The 15,845-nt window shown below is 51.4% G+C and overlaps 1 long non-coding RNA gene across 1 annotated transcript in view; it reads left to right on the plus strand.

The window, feature by feature from the left end:
- Positions 1-7,629: 7,629 nt before the first annotated feature.
- Positions 7,630-15,845, plus strand: part of LOC145723294 (uncharacterized) — a 54,827-nt gene continuing 46,611 nt past the window's right edge. Inside the window, exon 1 of the long non-coding RNA XR_014148222.1 lies at positions 7,630-7,711. This is a non-coding gene — a long non-coding RNA (uncharacterized LOC145723294). The remainder of the gene's footprint in view (positions 7,712-15,845) is intronic.

The raw sequence follows: 15,845 nt of genomic DNA on the forward strand, positions 1-15,845 counted from the left end.
ACATGAGGTAGGGCCTTCAATCTGGGCCTGGTAGTCGAAGGGCCAGCCACGGGTCTTCGTGAGGAGGGTGAAAGCAGCTTGAAACTCTCCTCCGTGCCCCCAACCCTTTGCTGACCTGAAGTGGTTTTAGCAGACGTGGGCACAACGTGAGCACAAGCCCTCAGCGTTCAGCTGGTCTGTGGGCCGGTCTCCTTCCGCAGCTGGAGCACCCAGGCCAGATGGGAGAGACAGGCCCCAGCCTATGTAGGCCGGGCCCTGGAGACCCTTTCCCTGTTTCCAGCAGGCTGGCCTGGTGCTGGGGTACCATGGGTTCTCCCTCGTCCTGGACGACTGCTATTCCTGAGACTGCTACTCTCTGAGGACTCTGCCTATTTCTAAAACCTGGGAGTCCTGTCTGGGCCTAAGCAGCTCTCTGGAAGGAGGGATGACTCCACCAGAGTTCTTTCCAGTTTCTGGTCTTCGCCGTACTTTTAAGGGCAAAATGCCATCACCCAGACCCTTTCAAAAGGCCCAAATGGCTTTCAAACGGGACAGAAAGAGGCTTCTGCTCTCCAGGAAAATCCTCTATCCCAAGTCATAAACAGCCTGGGTAACCCTACCCCAGAGCGCCCGCTCTGTAAATGCAGGCTTTGTTCAGGGAAGGGGCCTGGGAGAGGGATCAAGTCTGAGCGCAGTGATTGCCTTCCCTCCTGGGGTCTGTGCGGGTGGGGAATTCCAGTGCCCCTGTGCCGAGCAGCGCAGCCCACCCAGGTGACAGCGGACGGAGCTGTGACCCACCTGGGCCCTGAACGCGGAGATGGGGGTGGGGAGCATGGCCGGGCTGTAGGGCTTTCTCATAAACACTCCTCTTCGGCTACCAAGCAGACCACCTCTCTAAGCAAACACACCCAAGTTCCTGGGGCCCTGCCTCACTCCTAACCCTCCCTCCATACCTCCTGCCCTCCTTCTGTTCCAGTACTGATCCTCTAGACGCATGCCAGGATCCCACACTCTCCTTATCTCCTTGCCCCTGTTTAAAATGTCTCCTCCTCATCTGCCTTCCTGGTCCTGGGCTTCTGTCAAGGTCTAAGTCAAAAGCTGCCCCTTCCTTGAAGCCCTCCCAGATTTCCACTGAGTGTCGAACAATTTCCCCTCTGTCTCTGACCATCCGTCTGTCAAGTATGTTAGAATGAATCAGAGTCTGCCTTACTTTAGTGTTCACTGTACGTGGCTGTTATCTTACCTACATATCTTTGGGTCTATCCCTCCTTCCTGTGCCCCACCCAGTGCCCAGCACAGGGTCCCGTTTGAACTGGGTCCTCAGTCCCTTTGTCAAAGATTGACTCTTTTGCAAGACCACATCAGGGTGACACTAATAGCTAATGTTTACTGAGCACTTACTCCGTGCTTGGCCAAAGTCTAAGTATTTTATGAGCATTAACTCATGTACCCTTATAACAGCCCTATGAAGTAGGTACTGAAATGATCCCATTGTACAGATGAGGAAGCTAAGGCACAGAGACACTGCATAACCAGCTCAGAGCCACACAGCCTGGAAGTCTTGGTGGGTCCAGAATCCGTGCCCTTTCACCTCCTTCTTCCCCTTTCAAAGTGGCTGTGAACATGGGCTCTGACTGGCGGCTTTGGATCAGGGCTGCACCTTCACTATCTGCATGACCTTGATGAGGTCACTTATGTAAGCTCATGTGGGAAACAAGGCAACAATTGTGTCTATATCGCAACGTTGTTGTAAGAGTTCGGTGAAAGAAGGGGTGCAGAAGGGCTTTGCACAGCACTTAGCACATAGGGAGCATTCTCCGAAAAGTGCGCTGGCCATCCGCTCATAGGCCCAGGCAAGCACTTGGCGAAGGACTCACAGGGGATGAGCCCAAGTGTAAGGACCGGTCCTGCCAGGACCCTGGCAAGGCCTGCCTTTGTGGCATGGGGCAGGGGGCGGTCAGGGCTGACCCTTCCACCTGGCACTTCCCAGTCTTGCTGCCCAGCACCCCAGAAACGAGCCACCCTCATTTCCACAGAGCCACAAGGGCAAAATTCCAACAGCAGAAAACCAACCAATCAGCAAATCAAAAACACCCCGGGGATAATAGGATTGAGGATACAATGCCTTTATATCTTTAATGAAAGGAATCGGCCTCACCGTCTCCAGGCTAACTATTGTCTCTCAAGGTCTTCCCTGAACACAGGAGGATCATACTATTTCAAAAGGTGTATGTGTGTGGACAAGAATACCAAAAGAATTGGAGGTAATAAGCAAGAGTAAAAAGCGTTGCAACGTTAGGTGTGCCATCGGGGGTGGGTGTTTCCAGAACATTCTTTAATGGTGTTGTTATATCCTCTCCCCCCCAATTAAAAAACATTGGAAGTAAATAATGTTTCAGACACATTGGCTGTGATTGCCTGTGGAGTACCTGTTCCCCTGTCTTCTGGGCAAATGTCCTCTCTCCCCACTCCTAGGTCCTGGGGTCCTGGGGTTCTGATTCCGGGCCTGGCTCCCAGGTTGGACCCGCGACCCAACTCTGGCTTTTTAGAGCATCAGATGCCTTGGGACACAGAGCATGGCTCAGAAGTGAACATATGAGACTCATTTCTGGGACTTTCGTTAGAACAGTTGGGGGAGTGTAGGCCTCAGCGGCTGGCAGCCACATGAAGAGGCATGAAACCAAAGGCAGCACCAAGAGCTGGCTGAGGGACAGCAAGGACAGGGGGGACAGGTGAAATTGAGCTTCCTGATGCAGGCATACTTCAAGGAAGATCTCTTCCAGGATTTTCCTCTCGGTGGGGGTTAGGACATGGGTTTTGGAGCCAGCGGGCCAAGGCCAAATCTTGGCTCTACCACTTGCCAGGAGAGGGACTTTGGTTGAGTCCACCGTCTGCCTCGTAGTCCTCATCTGTAAATGGGAAAAAGAATCTGTACCTCTAGGTGGTGGTGAGGACTAGTGAGTTATGCATAGAGTAAATACAAACTGCAAATGCGTGTTGCTTATCAGCAGTGTTGAACTGGGTTTCTGCCTTGCAACTGAACGGGTCCTTACTGTGTCATGGCGCCAGGGGCGGGAATGTTTCCTATGGCTGGCATGGAGGAAGGCTGGACGACTGGCCCTGCCTGGCAGAACTATCCATGGGGCTGGATACTACGGCTATCAGTTCCCTCTCTGCTCCAGCACAGCCCCTCGGGCCCCTTTACCCACAGCGTGAGCCAGTTCTGACCAGGCAGTCTGTCTTGAGGACTGGAACCAGCCGCCCTGGGCAATCGGGGACCTGGTGAGCCTGGTGGGCCCACTGACCAGACCACATTCTCTTTCTTCCTGGACCCATTGTCACTTGAAAGACAGGCCACTGACCGTCTGTCCTGGCTGTCCCCGCGGTACCCTGTACAACCAGCACCTGCCTTGCTCAGCCTGTGGCAGCCTTGTCCCCAGCAATGGATTCTGTCCACACAAACTAGGCTAGCTCCAATCAGCCGGATCTTCTGGAACTTGCAACAGCCTGACACCTGCCTACGAAAGGAAATCCCCAGTGAGGCCCAAACCAAGAGCATGACAGTCATTTACTGCAACAGCCACTATTTCTGGAACATGGGACAAGGTTCCTTGACAATAGAGGGTGACACGGAGTTATGTCCTGGCCAGGCTCAGCCGGGGGCCTCCCTCTGCCCAGGCTGCTGACCTTAGACGGAAACAAGCCTGGACGGGGGCTCTTCTCTCCCGGGCCGTGCCTCGGTCCTGGCAGGACAATCTCCCCACTCTCCCTGCTGTCTGGCTGGCTGCTGACCACGACTGGGCCCGAGCCCCCCTGTATTGGCTAGCTATATCTGCATAACAAGTGACCCCAGAGCTTAGCAGCTTAAAACACTTCTTGTCTCACACAGCTTCTGAGGGGCAGGAATCCGGGAGTGGCTTAGCTGTGTGGCCCTGCTCAGCACCTTTCATGATGTTACAGTGTGTCCGCCAGGGCTGCCAGTCATCTGAAGGCTCGTCTGGGGCTGGAGGACCTGCTTCTAATAGCCTCACTCATGCACTCATGCAGCTGTTGGCAGGAAGCCTCAGTTCCGCAGAACTGCTCATGATTGGCAGCTGGCTTCCTCCAGAGTCAGTGATGAGAGAAAGGAAGACGGGGGGGGGGGGGGAGAGAGAGAGAGAGATGGAATGCAAGAGAAAGGAAGAGGGAAAAGCCAGCAAGACAGAAGCTGCAGTGTCTTTTATGACCAAATCTCAAAAATGGCACACCCCCACTTCTGCCATATTCCACTGCTCACACCAATCAATCCTGGCACCGAGGAGGATACAACACAGAGTGTGAACACCAGGAGGTGAGTCATGGGACCCATCTTGGACAGAGGTTAACACAGCCTCCAAAGAGGCTTTGGAATCAGAAAAGGGGGTCAGGGGAAGAGTGCAAGTCGGAGTTAAATAGTAAGTTTGAACTGTGAATGGTGACAGTAATATGTCAATTGCACTAAGTGCTCACTCGAGAGACTTTGATTGTAATAAGGATCAGTGACTGGATCATAGCACCCGTGGCCTGGGCCGACATCCTCGCAGGAGCAGGATAAAGAGTGGGATCCCGCCCTGAGCAGGGGAGGGTGGAGGGCAGGGCGGGAGGGTGCCAGTCTGGGGATTCGAACAGGCAGAATCGTAGATCTGAGAAGACAGGGGCTTTGCACCTGAGGCTCATTGTGGGTCTGGGCAGGTGTTTCCTGGGCTGTGCACCGAGCTGCGGGCTGTGCACCTGCCCGCTCGGGGGCCCAGAGTGGCCCTTGGGGAGAGTCTGGGGAAGAGACAGGTCTCCTTTGGGAGGGGAAGCTTCTGAGCAGTGCCTTCAAGAAAGGGAAGGATGTCATCAGGCAGAGGCAGCAAGGACATCGGAGTGGAAGGAAAGGCTGGAGAAAGGGACACAGCGGTCAGCTGGGAGTTCCGAACCCGTCTGCCATCCTGGCTGCCACATGGGCCCATCCCCAGCTTCCCGCCTCCGTTCACCTCTCCTCCTCATTTCACCCCACCACATTTTAGATTTCAGTAGCTGGCCAGCCGGGGTGCTTTCCCTAGATCTTAGTGTCTGCTCGGAGCCCCCAGAGCCTGTCTGCAGCGCAGAGGGTTCGCCTCAACCCCCTCTGGCCCACTCACCTTGAACTACCCTCTCACTGCTAGCAGGCTCATCTCCAGCTGCCCACATCTGGCCTGGTTCTGCTGGAAACTCCATCCCCAAGGAATTAGGGGGACTGGGCTGCTCCAGAGCCAGCCAGCAAATTCCTGAAGTGTTAACATGTTGGTTTTCATTAAAGACTTGAAGGTTCTGGACAGCCAAACACGTCTCTTTCAGGTAATGATATTTGCAGTCCCCAAGGCCTGACTTCCAGCCCCTGGGAAGGGCAAGCTCTCTGCCTCCCAACGTCTATCACTTTGGGTCCTAGAATCCCTGATGTCCTTTCCACCCTCCTAGGAAACTCCAGAGCCTGGGATCTTATTGAAAGGGACAGAACCCAACTACTATAAAGTAGCCATCCAGCCAGGAGGGACCAGGGGGCCGCAGACTCAGGCCCTAGAAAACGCAGCTCAGCCTCAGGCCGGAGTCTCCAGCACGGCCAGCGTCTCCCTCTGCCTTCTGCCCTTGGGGCTCCCCTGGGGTACACTTCCTGCCCTCCCACTTCATGAGGCTGCTGAATAAACGAACTGATGAGATTATGTAACTGTAAAGTGTCAGGCGCTGCTTCTCCAATTCTTTGCAGGAGTCTGCGCTTCTTTGGTTTGAGGTTTTTTCCCTTGCTACAGAATTCCGTTCAGGCCAGCCCCTTAGCACCTCCCACCCCGTAATTTAGAGGGAGTGCTGCTTCTAGATCAGGAGGAATAATCATGGTTATGGCTTTTGTGGTACCAGGGAAGAGACCCAGATGCAGACCCATGTAGCAAGTTCACGTGGGGCAGGGGGCTTCTCCCTTGTTCCGAAGGCCCCTTCCATGCCCCCCAGGTGACAGCAACGAGAGTTAACTCACGTTTCTCAAGGAGAACCAGGTCAAAGGGACTGGCTTTTGCCCACTTGCCCCTCTCGCCTCCCTCCGCCCCTCCCCCCGCCCCGATGCTGGTGAGGAAGCTCTAAGAGGAGGAATCAGAGGACGGTTTCAGGGTGCTGGTGAAGCGGCATTTCCCCTCCCCTCTGAAGGGTGAGTCTGTGCAGTGGGGGCCCTGGAGCTGGCCTCCAGCACTGGCTGCAGCCTCCAAGTAAATGTGCAGGTGGGCTGCTTTGGGGATGAGCGGGCAGCGCCCACCTTTGCATCCTCTGCCCCTGGGTGGTGGCCAGGCGGGACTGAGGTCACAGGAGTGACTCTGGGACCTCTACTGTCCGCTCCTTTCTGACTAAGACTCCTCTGTGGTGCTACCTGGGGGTGGTCTGGCAGATACGGTCAAATCCAGGCAGGCCACTGGGGCAAGAAGGAGCGGGCAGATATGGTAGGTGCGGGAATCCGTTTCCTCATTAGATCAGCATTCGTGCCTCCGAAAAATATCCTCTGCACTGTGTGCCAGGCCCTGGGGATATAATGGCGAGTCTGACTGTTCTGCTCCCGCTCTCCCATTCTGGTGGGGGACAGCAATGGCGTCCAGCACTACTGTGCCACGGGAGCCCATGCCAGGGGCACTGCCATGGATTGAATCATGTCCCCCCCCCAACACCTGGGACCTGTGAATGTGACTCTATTTGGGAATAGGGCCTTTGCAGATGTGATCAAGTCAAGGTCATTAGGGTGGGCCCTAATCCGTTATGACTGGTGTCTTTCTGAGAAGAGGAGAAGAGACAGGCAGAGACTCCCAGAGAGGACACCATGTGGTAAGGAAGGCAGACCATGGAGCGATGCTTCTACAAACCGAGAATTGCTTGGCAACACCAGAAGCTAAGAGAAAGGCATGGCACACGTTCTCTTCCAGAGCCTTCAGAGAGAGTGTGGCCCAGCTGACACCTTGATTTTGGACTTCAAGCCTCCAAAACAGTGAGAGAACACTTTTCTGTTCTTTAAAGCTACATGGTTGGTGGTACTTGGCCATAGCAGTTCTAGAAAACTAACACAGGCATGTCACCCATCTGGAGACTCCAATTGGCAAGTCGTTCACCTGGGAAGAGTAATGGCTCCCAGAGAGCATATGCATGGAGAGAAATGAGACAGTGGCCAGGGACGGAACCTCGAGAAGCGTTCAACTGTAAGGAGTGATTAGAGGAAAGAAATCTGCAGAGAAGGAGCTCAGTGAGCAGAGAGGGAGGAGGGGAACCACAGGAGGGTTTCATGGAAGTCACACAAAGAGGACTTGACAAGGTGAAAATGGCAGCAACGGCAAATGCCAAGTAAGATGAGAAAAGAAATATTGATTGACAAGGAAGTCATTGATAATCTTGGCAAAAGCCATTTCATTACGAGAGGTGAGGGCAAGAGCCAGATCACGGCGGCCAGGGAGGGGGTAAGCGCTGTGCGTGTGGACAGCTATTTCCAGATAAACAAAGTATGTCTTCTCTAAGTTTGCTGGGGTTTTTTTGCTTTGTTTTAGATTTTTATTTATTTTTTTTTTAAAGATTTTATTTATTTATTTATTTGAGACAGAGAGAATGAGAGAGAGAGAGCACATGAGAGGGGGGAGGGTCAGAGGCAGAAGCAGGCTCCCTGCCGAGCAGGGAGCCCGATGTGGGACTCGATCCAGGGACTCCAGGATCATGACCTGAGCCGAAGGCAGTCGCTTAACCAACTGAGCCACCCAGGTGCCCTTTAGATTTTTATTTTTAAGTAATCTCTACACCCAGCATGGGGTTCGAACTCCCAAAGATCTCAAGATCAAGATTCGTGTACTCCACCAACCGTGCTAGCCAGATGCCCCTAGAAGTTTTTAGATTTACCTTTTGTACCTTTTGCTATAAAATTTGACAATCTGACCCATGAATGTCTTACTCAGATTTCACTTGGTTCATCCCTAGATGATTTATAAGTTCGCTGCTATTGTAAATAGTTTATTTCCTACTTAGTTTCTAATTGATTATTGGTATTTTAAAGGAATGCTATGAATTTTCTAGTTTAATCTTGTATCCAGCCATCTTAAAGATATTTATTTTAGTTCTATTAGTTTGCCTGCTGAATGTTGTTAGTTTTTATTTGAAGACAATCATAGTTTCATGTCTTCCATTACAGTAGTTATAAGTTTTACTTCTTTTTCTCCTTTGATTGCCTTGGCCAGGCCCTCCAGCACTATATTGAATAGTACTAGTCACGGTGGGCATCCCTGCCTTGTACCTTCACATAAGAGGAATGTATCAGAACGCAAAAAAAAAAAAAAAAAATCTTTGAGTATATTCGCTGTAGGATTTAAGTAGAGGAACTTTCTGAAGTTAAATAAGTTCCCTTCTATGTTTAGCCTCTAAGAATGTTTATCATAAAGAGATGATGAACTTTTCAAATACTTTGTATGTTTCTGTTGAGACCACCTGTGATTTTTCTCCCTTAATTTATTAATGTGGCAAAATACATGGATAAATTTCCTGGTCCTGGAGCATCCTTACATTCCTGAGATAAAACATTCTTGGTCATGATGTGCTATTTTAAAATAACTTGCTAATTTTTTTTTTAAGATTTATTTACTTAACTGAGAGAGAGAGAGAGAGCATGCATGCCTGCAGGGCCTGTGAGGGGAGAGGGAGAGGGAGAGAGAGAATCCCCAGCAGACTCCGTGCTGAGCGTGGAGCCCAACACGGGGCTCAATCCCACGACCCTGAGATCATGACCTGAGCCAAAATCAAGAGTCAGACGCTTAACCGACGAAGCCACCCAGGCGCCCCATTTGCCGTTTCATGAAGAATTACAACTATGTCAATAAGTGGGATTGTCTGTAATTTTCTGCCTGTCCGGTCCTCATCAAGTTTTGAGAGCAATGTAATAGGGGCCTCTCTCTTTCTGTCAGGATTTCTGTGCGGCTGGGCTTTCATGTTGCCGAGGCCTGGAGAGTTGGCTGAGATCATCTCACCATGTGTTTTCCTCAAATCAAGGTTTTCCCCGGAGAATACTGATCACATATGTGCTTATAGAGAGGGACCCTGTCCCCGCCTTTCCCCAGCCTCATGGGGGTCCAAGGACTCCACAGGGAAGATGTGCTGGGCGGACCCACCTGCCCCTCTTTCTTGTGTGAGCAATGAGGCTGTGCTAGGGTCAGGCTGGCCACCGCGTGGTAGGTCAGTCTGGACCCCGGGTTAAAGGTCAGTCTGTGGCCAGTGAGTAACTAGTTCACTGCAGTCAGGGGCAGCCTTTGAGGGCCGGGGTCTATATTCGAGTATGGTTCATGCTCACGGTTAGTCTCCTGGTGGGGTAACCCCGGAGTTACCCCACCTGCGACTGGGTTCATGGTCAGCCCGTGACTGAGTTTGGGCCAGTCTGGGCCTGGTTTGAGGGGTCTTCGTGTGGCCAGGGTTGAGGTCAGTCCTGGCTAGGGTTAGGAGTCCATGTATGGCTGGAGCCGTGGGCCAGAGACGGGCCACAATGGGTGCCTGAGGCTGGTCTTGGCTCCACGAGCAGCTCCCGCTACCCTGTGCGCTGCCAGGAGCCCCAGGCCTTACCGCTGAGGCCGGATAGCCTCCGCTCTGGGCATCTGTACAGCTCTGGCCAGATCCTCCTTAGCAACCTGGGCCATGGCAAACCTTGGCCTTGCCCCCTCCGCCCTGGGGATGGCCCGTCCCTCTGCTTCCAACACAGCCGGGTGGCGCTGTTGTGAGATGGCACTGTCCTGGGCCCCCAGAGCCGGCGACCCCCCAGCCCACCCTCCCCCAGAGAAGCTGGCGGTTACCTGGAAAGAGAGGAACAGGTCATGGAGGAGAATGTGGCTGCCTAGGGCAAGCCCGAAGGTGCCCTGACGTGCTCCCCAGTCGCACTGCTGGGTGGATGAAAGGGTCCTAGGTTCAAGTCCTGCCTCGCCCACTATGGAGCGAGCCATCTTGGGTAAGTCATCACTCGCTCCAAACTTCAGTTTTTTTGTTTGCAAAGCGGGAATCGGAATTTCTGATGGAATGAGATGGATTGTAGACATTTAGAGTTCAAACTATAAAGTGCTATTACAAAGGAGGGGATGTGGTCGTGATGGCTTGATGATGAACCAGACGCTGATAACGGTTTCTTCTCTTGGAGTCTCCTCGGCGGGGCACGGAGTTCCTCCTTCAGGCACAGAGCGGTGAAGGCCCCTCTACGGTCACACAAGCTTCAGTTCCAGGCTCAGCCTCCTACTAGACGTGTGTCCAAGGGCACAGCACGTTAGGCCGCTGAACCGCCTCCTCTGTAAAGGGAAACCCTCAGAATAACCAACATTTTTGGACTATTTATTACGTGCTAAGTGCTTTTCATGAAATACCTCGTTTAAATCCTCACGACATTGTGCAGATGGGGATACTGTGGCCCAAAGAGGTCAAGGGAACTGTCCAAAGTGACCCCGTGAGTGCCCAGTCAGGAGTCACACCCTGGTTGGCTGGCCCGAGTCTTCGCTCACGACCACCACGCTCCGCTGATGCTCCAGGGGCACCCCACTCCCTCCGTCACAGGGTCACCCTGGGGCTCCGCGCTGACGTGGATGCCAAGGGAGCATGAGACAGGTGCAGCACTGACCCGGCCTGGCCCAGGAAGTGAGGAGGAGGAGGGCCCCCGTGGTGTCACCTGAGGCCGTCATCGGTGTACCCCTGGTGAGCGTGTTGTCCTACAGTCATGCAGCAAATGCACCAGTCTCTTCATCATCTGGTGTGAACCTTTTCGTTTATTAAATCAAATCACAAATTAAAGCAAAATAAAGATAGGTCTGTGAAAAATAAAAAAGCGAAAAAAGCTCTTCCCTCAGTACCTGGCGCATCATCCATGCTCAGTAAATGGCAGCTTTCTTCATTATCAGTATTTAAGCCTAAAGATCCCAAGAGAAGTGCCTGTGGGACCCATGTGTTTGCGGCACTGAATCTGTCCCGACACTTGACAAAGCCCTGTCACACCCAAGATTTCAGTCGAATCCTCGTGGCCCCTCCATGTTGGAAGGTATGTTAGCCGGGCTAAGTTACACATGCTGAGGCAACAAAAAAAACCCTAATCTCTGCAACTTTTCACAGCAAACCCTTTCTTCTCCCTCACCTCAGGTCAGGGGACTGTTTCGTATCGTGTCTCAGGGCCCCAGGCCTCCTCCGTCTCTTAGCTATACCCTCTTTATGTCCTCGGAGGGAGAAAATGGGGCTTCTGGCACACGTGAATGTCAAGGCCAGGTCCCTTGTACCTACATTCCACTGGGCAGAACTCCGTTACAGGGCCGTGGATCCGATCACAAGGGTGCTGAGAACCCAGGAAGAAGAAACAGTATGGAGAACACATAGCACTATCTCAGCCCTGCCAGGTATGATTAGCCCCATTTTACAGAAGAGCATACTGAGACTTGACGATCACGTGGTTTTCCCAGGATCACATACCTCAGAGGACCTCTGACTCCTATTTGAGGACGTGAGCCGTGACACCAGCAGCCTCAGTGTGTGTTCCTGATGGCTGCTTTGTCCTCGCTTCTCCAGCAGCATCCTCCTGCTGTCCGCCTCAGGGCACAAGGATAAAGCTGGTAGCAGGAACTGAGTGCTTGCTATTCGCCAGGCACTGTGTTAAGTGTTTAGACACTTAACTTTCCTCTCATCCTCATGACAACCTTTATTTTTTTTTAAGATTTTATTTATTTAAGTGATAGAGAGAGAGCACGCGAGCACACACATGCGTGAGTGGGGGGAGGGGCAGAGGGAGAGGGACCTGGGGATCATGACCCGAGCCAAAATCAAGAGTCCGACGCTCAGCTGACTGAGCCACCCAGGTGCCCCCTCATGACAACCTTTAAAAGTGAGGCCTATTTAGGGCTGAAGATCCCAGGAGACAATGCTGCAGGTGGGGAAACTGAGGCTCAGAGCGGCGTCCCGCTCTCCCACTTGCCAATAAGTGGCTGAGCCGAGACTTCTCTGGGGCCTCTCTGGCTCCGAAGCCTGCTGTCATCACCCCTGTTGTACTGAAAGTCGGCCAGGCTGGGACTCGGACATCTGACCTCCGGGCCTTATGTGACCCGCCAACAACACCTTTCTGGCATCTTGGACTTGTCTAGCTTTCTCATTTGGAGATGTAACCTCCTACCAGGCCTACTTCCCAGAGGGTAGTGGAGGGTCAAACGAGTGGCAGAATATATTAAAAAGGTCAAAATGTTGCTTAAGCGGAAGAGCTTTTTAATGCCCTCCAAACTCTGCTTTTCTTCGCTTTTCCTTCCTCACTTCCTCGCTCCTCCTCAGTAACCGAGTTAGGACAAAAGTCATGATTCTTTGAGGGGCATAGGCGGGGTCTGTCCCTTGGAAGGGCCTCTCCTCCCAGCCTCCTGGGGGTTTTCCAGTTTGGGGGCTGTTCCCAGGACCCCAAGAAGACTGCCACCATTTCCCTCCACAGCGATGGAAATAATTAGCCCCTTTCTTCCTATTTGGATGGTCATGCTTAGTTGGGCTCTTAAATATGATCTTTGTTTGCAGTGCATTTTCAACCCCTCACAGGTTCTATTTTTACTTCTCCAGCCAGAGGAGCTCTGGGAAGGCGATTCCAGCACAAAAGGCCCTAATTAATTTCCCCTGCCTTTAAATATTTTTTTTTCAAATATGTGTTTGAAAAGGACATTAAAAAAAATCCATGACTCTGGAAGCAGATTCCAACATACTTCCCACCACTTTCCACTTGGAAAGTAGCCTCCCCTGCCAGAGGTGGCCTGGCGTGCTCATTCTGTTTTGCAGCTGGTACTGCAGTTTCTCCGCCCCCCCGACCGGACGGAGTGCCTTCTCCATTCTTCTTTCGGGCCACAAGCCACCTTTGGTTCCAGAGTCTGGGGGCCCAGGGCGGAGATGGTCTTGGCTACGGGCCGGGCCAAGGTAAAGGGGGCCTCCGGGGGCCAGACTTGTGGAAGCACAGGACTGGGCTTTTGGAAAAACCGTCAGGGAGATTCTTCTGCCCTGAATCCCCATTCCCAGAAGGGCCACGGAGCCAAATCATACATGTGGGACGGTGATTTATGATCGATCTGGCCATCCCACCTTCGAAATGCCATCCTCACCCTGGCCATGTGCTCACAAGGCCACAGAAGGTCTGAGCACACGATCCCAGGGTGACAGAGAAGTTTCTGGGATCTAGAACACGGGCTTGGAGGAAGGCCGGTTTATGCTTTGGGAGCGATTCTGGTTTTCAGGCTTCTCGCTGAAAAGTTGTTTTGAAAGAGCAGAGGCTTTTTGAAAACACACAAGAAAGGCCTTCTCCCATTTCCAGCTCTCAGTTGCCAGGGTGAGGTTCCAGCTTCGCGGGATGAATCCAAAATCTAGGCAGGGGGTCAGAGCCTCACAGACTCAGGGCAGTCTCAAGTACTCGAGAGCCCTGTGCCTGAAATCCCACCCTTAGGGCTCCTCACTGGCAGTGATTGTAGGCTCCGTCTCAGGCAAAGTGCAAATCCTCTTTAACCAACATTTGGAAAGTGCAAGCGGCCGTGACCTAGGGACAAGCTCCTCTCCTCCCCTGTCCCTCTGCTCTCTGTCCTCTTCTGCACCCCCTCTGCTTCTCCCCTCTCCAGGCCCCACTCCCTCCTCTCTGTCTTTCCCATCCCACCCTCTTTCTGGCTCCCTCCCAATTTCCTTGTCTCCTCTCTCCCATGGGGGGGGGATGGGATGGGGGGCGAGGTGGGGGCTCTCCTCTCTTCTTCCCAGGAAGCAGCCTCTAGACCCTTTCTTCCATGCAGTCTTGCTGCTGGAGTCGGAACCATCGGAGCATGCACTTTAGCTGCAGCTGGAGAAACACACTACGGACTGGTCTCCACCCTAGGGCTTCTTAGGGGCTCCCTGGTAACCCCGTGATGACCTCTCCTGCTCCTTTCAGATGGAGCCGGGGAGGCGGAGGTGGGGGCCGGCTGGAGGAAAAAACAGGTCTTCTCTTTATGGCTGTAAACACTGAGAGGTCAAGGGGCCTTAAAAGACATGAAGTAAGCTAGATGGGCTTTGTCCCTCAGACCCTGGGTCTTCAGACCCTTACTTCAGCACCCTGGAATGACCTCCAGTCTAGGAGGAGGAACTTGGGCCAGGCCTGGGCTCTCTAGTTACTTATTCCAGACAGCATGCCCCAGCAGTCCAGCTCCAGACCCAAACCTGCATATATAGGGGCAAAGACAGAGCATGCAGGGTCTCAGGAGCCACTCACACTTGGGGATGCCCACAGCTTGGCATCACACACGTGTGCATGAGGGATTCTGCTGTGTGGTGGCACCCACCATCGCCCCACCCCCGGGGCAGAAGGATCCTGCAGAGGACTCCTCGGGAGCAGCCGGGTGCCAGTAACCTGCGGAGAATGTGGCCAGGACAGACAAGGCCCAAGGAGATCTGACTTCAGAAAGGTGTACAAACACATAAGAAGCAATATCCATAAGCATGTGCGATTGGAGTCTCAGGAGAAAAATTAGGAAATGGGGCAAAAGCCATATTGGAAAAGACAATGGCCAAGAATTTTCCAAAACTGTCAGGCAGGTTAATTCTCCATTGTTAACTCTATATGGATAATTCTATTCTATTTCACCTTTGTCCAGATTTATTGAGATATAATTGATACACGACACAGTGTAAGTTTCAGGTGTACACCCCGCTGATTTGACACAATGTATCGCAAAACGGTTACCGCTATAGGGTCAGCTGTAATGACCATTGCTTTCCTGTGATGAGAACATTTACGATCTACTTTCAAGTGTATAATACAGGATTATTAACTACAGTCACCATGCTATACCTTCCATCCCCAGAACTTATCCATCTTATAACTGGAAGTTTGTAACCTGTGACCAACATCTCGCCTTTTCCCCCACCCCTCAAGCCCCTGGTAACCACCATTCTAGATTCTAGTCTCTGTTCCTGTGAGTTCCATTTTTTTGCATTCCACAAATAAGTGATATCTTACAGTATTTGTCTTTCTCTGACTTATAGAACTTAGCATAATGCTGTCAAATTTCATCCTTGTTGTTGCAAACAACAGGATGTCCTTTCTATTGGCTGGAGAGTATTCTAATGTGTGTGTGTGTGTGTGTGTGTGTGTGTGTGTGTGTGTGGACATCACATCTTTACCCATTCATCCACTGATGGACAGTTTCCTTGTCTTGGCTATCATGAATAATATTAATTCTATTTTAAATCCAAAAGACCTAGACATTCTGGTTTTAGAAGCTCTACTCTTACCTACTCTGCTTATGACCTGTATAAATGCAGTGTGAATATTTTTTCATCCCTGATATTGGCAATTTGTACCCTCTCCTTTTGTTCTAGATTAGTCTTTCTAGAGGCTTATCAATTTCATTAGTCTTTCAAAGAACCAACTTTTGGCTTTGTTGATTTTCTTTAGTATCTATGTTCTATTTCATGAAATATCTGCTCTTATATCTACTATTTCCTTCCTACTATTTTCCTTGGGTATACTTTGCTATTTTTCTAACTATTTGAGGTGGATACTTACATAACTGATTTTCAGCCTTCTTTTCGCTTATGAATTTAAGGTTATACATTTCTCTCTAAGCATAACTTCAGCTGTATCTTTAGGTGAATATTAGATAAATTGATTGGAGCCTTTTTTCTTTTCTGATACAGGCATTTAAGGTTATAAATTTTCCTCTGAGCACAGCTTTAGCTTCATAAGTTTTGATATGTCGCATTTGCCATATCATTCAGTTCTAATTTCTCTTGTGGTTTTTTTTATCTGTATGAAGCAGGGTTAATTTTCAAACATCCAGGAATTTTCTAGTTATCTTTGTCTTACTGATTTTTAGATTGAGTACATTGTG

Source organism: Leptonychotes weddellii, chromosome 9, assembly GCF_054177405.1.
Source record: "Leptonychotes weddellii isolate Sample4059 chromosome 9, ASM5417740v2, whole genome shotgun sequence".
Classification (NCBI taxonomy): domain Eukaryota; kingdom Metazoa; phylum Chordata; class Mammalia; order Carnivora; family Phocidae; genus Leptonychotes; species Leptonychotes weddellii.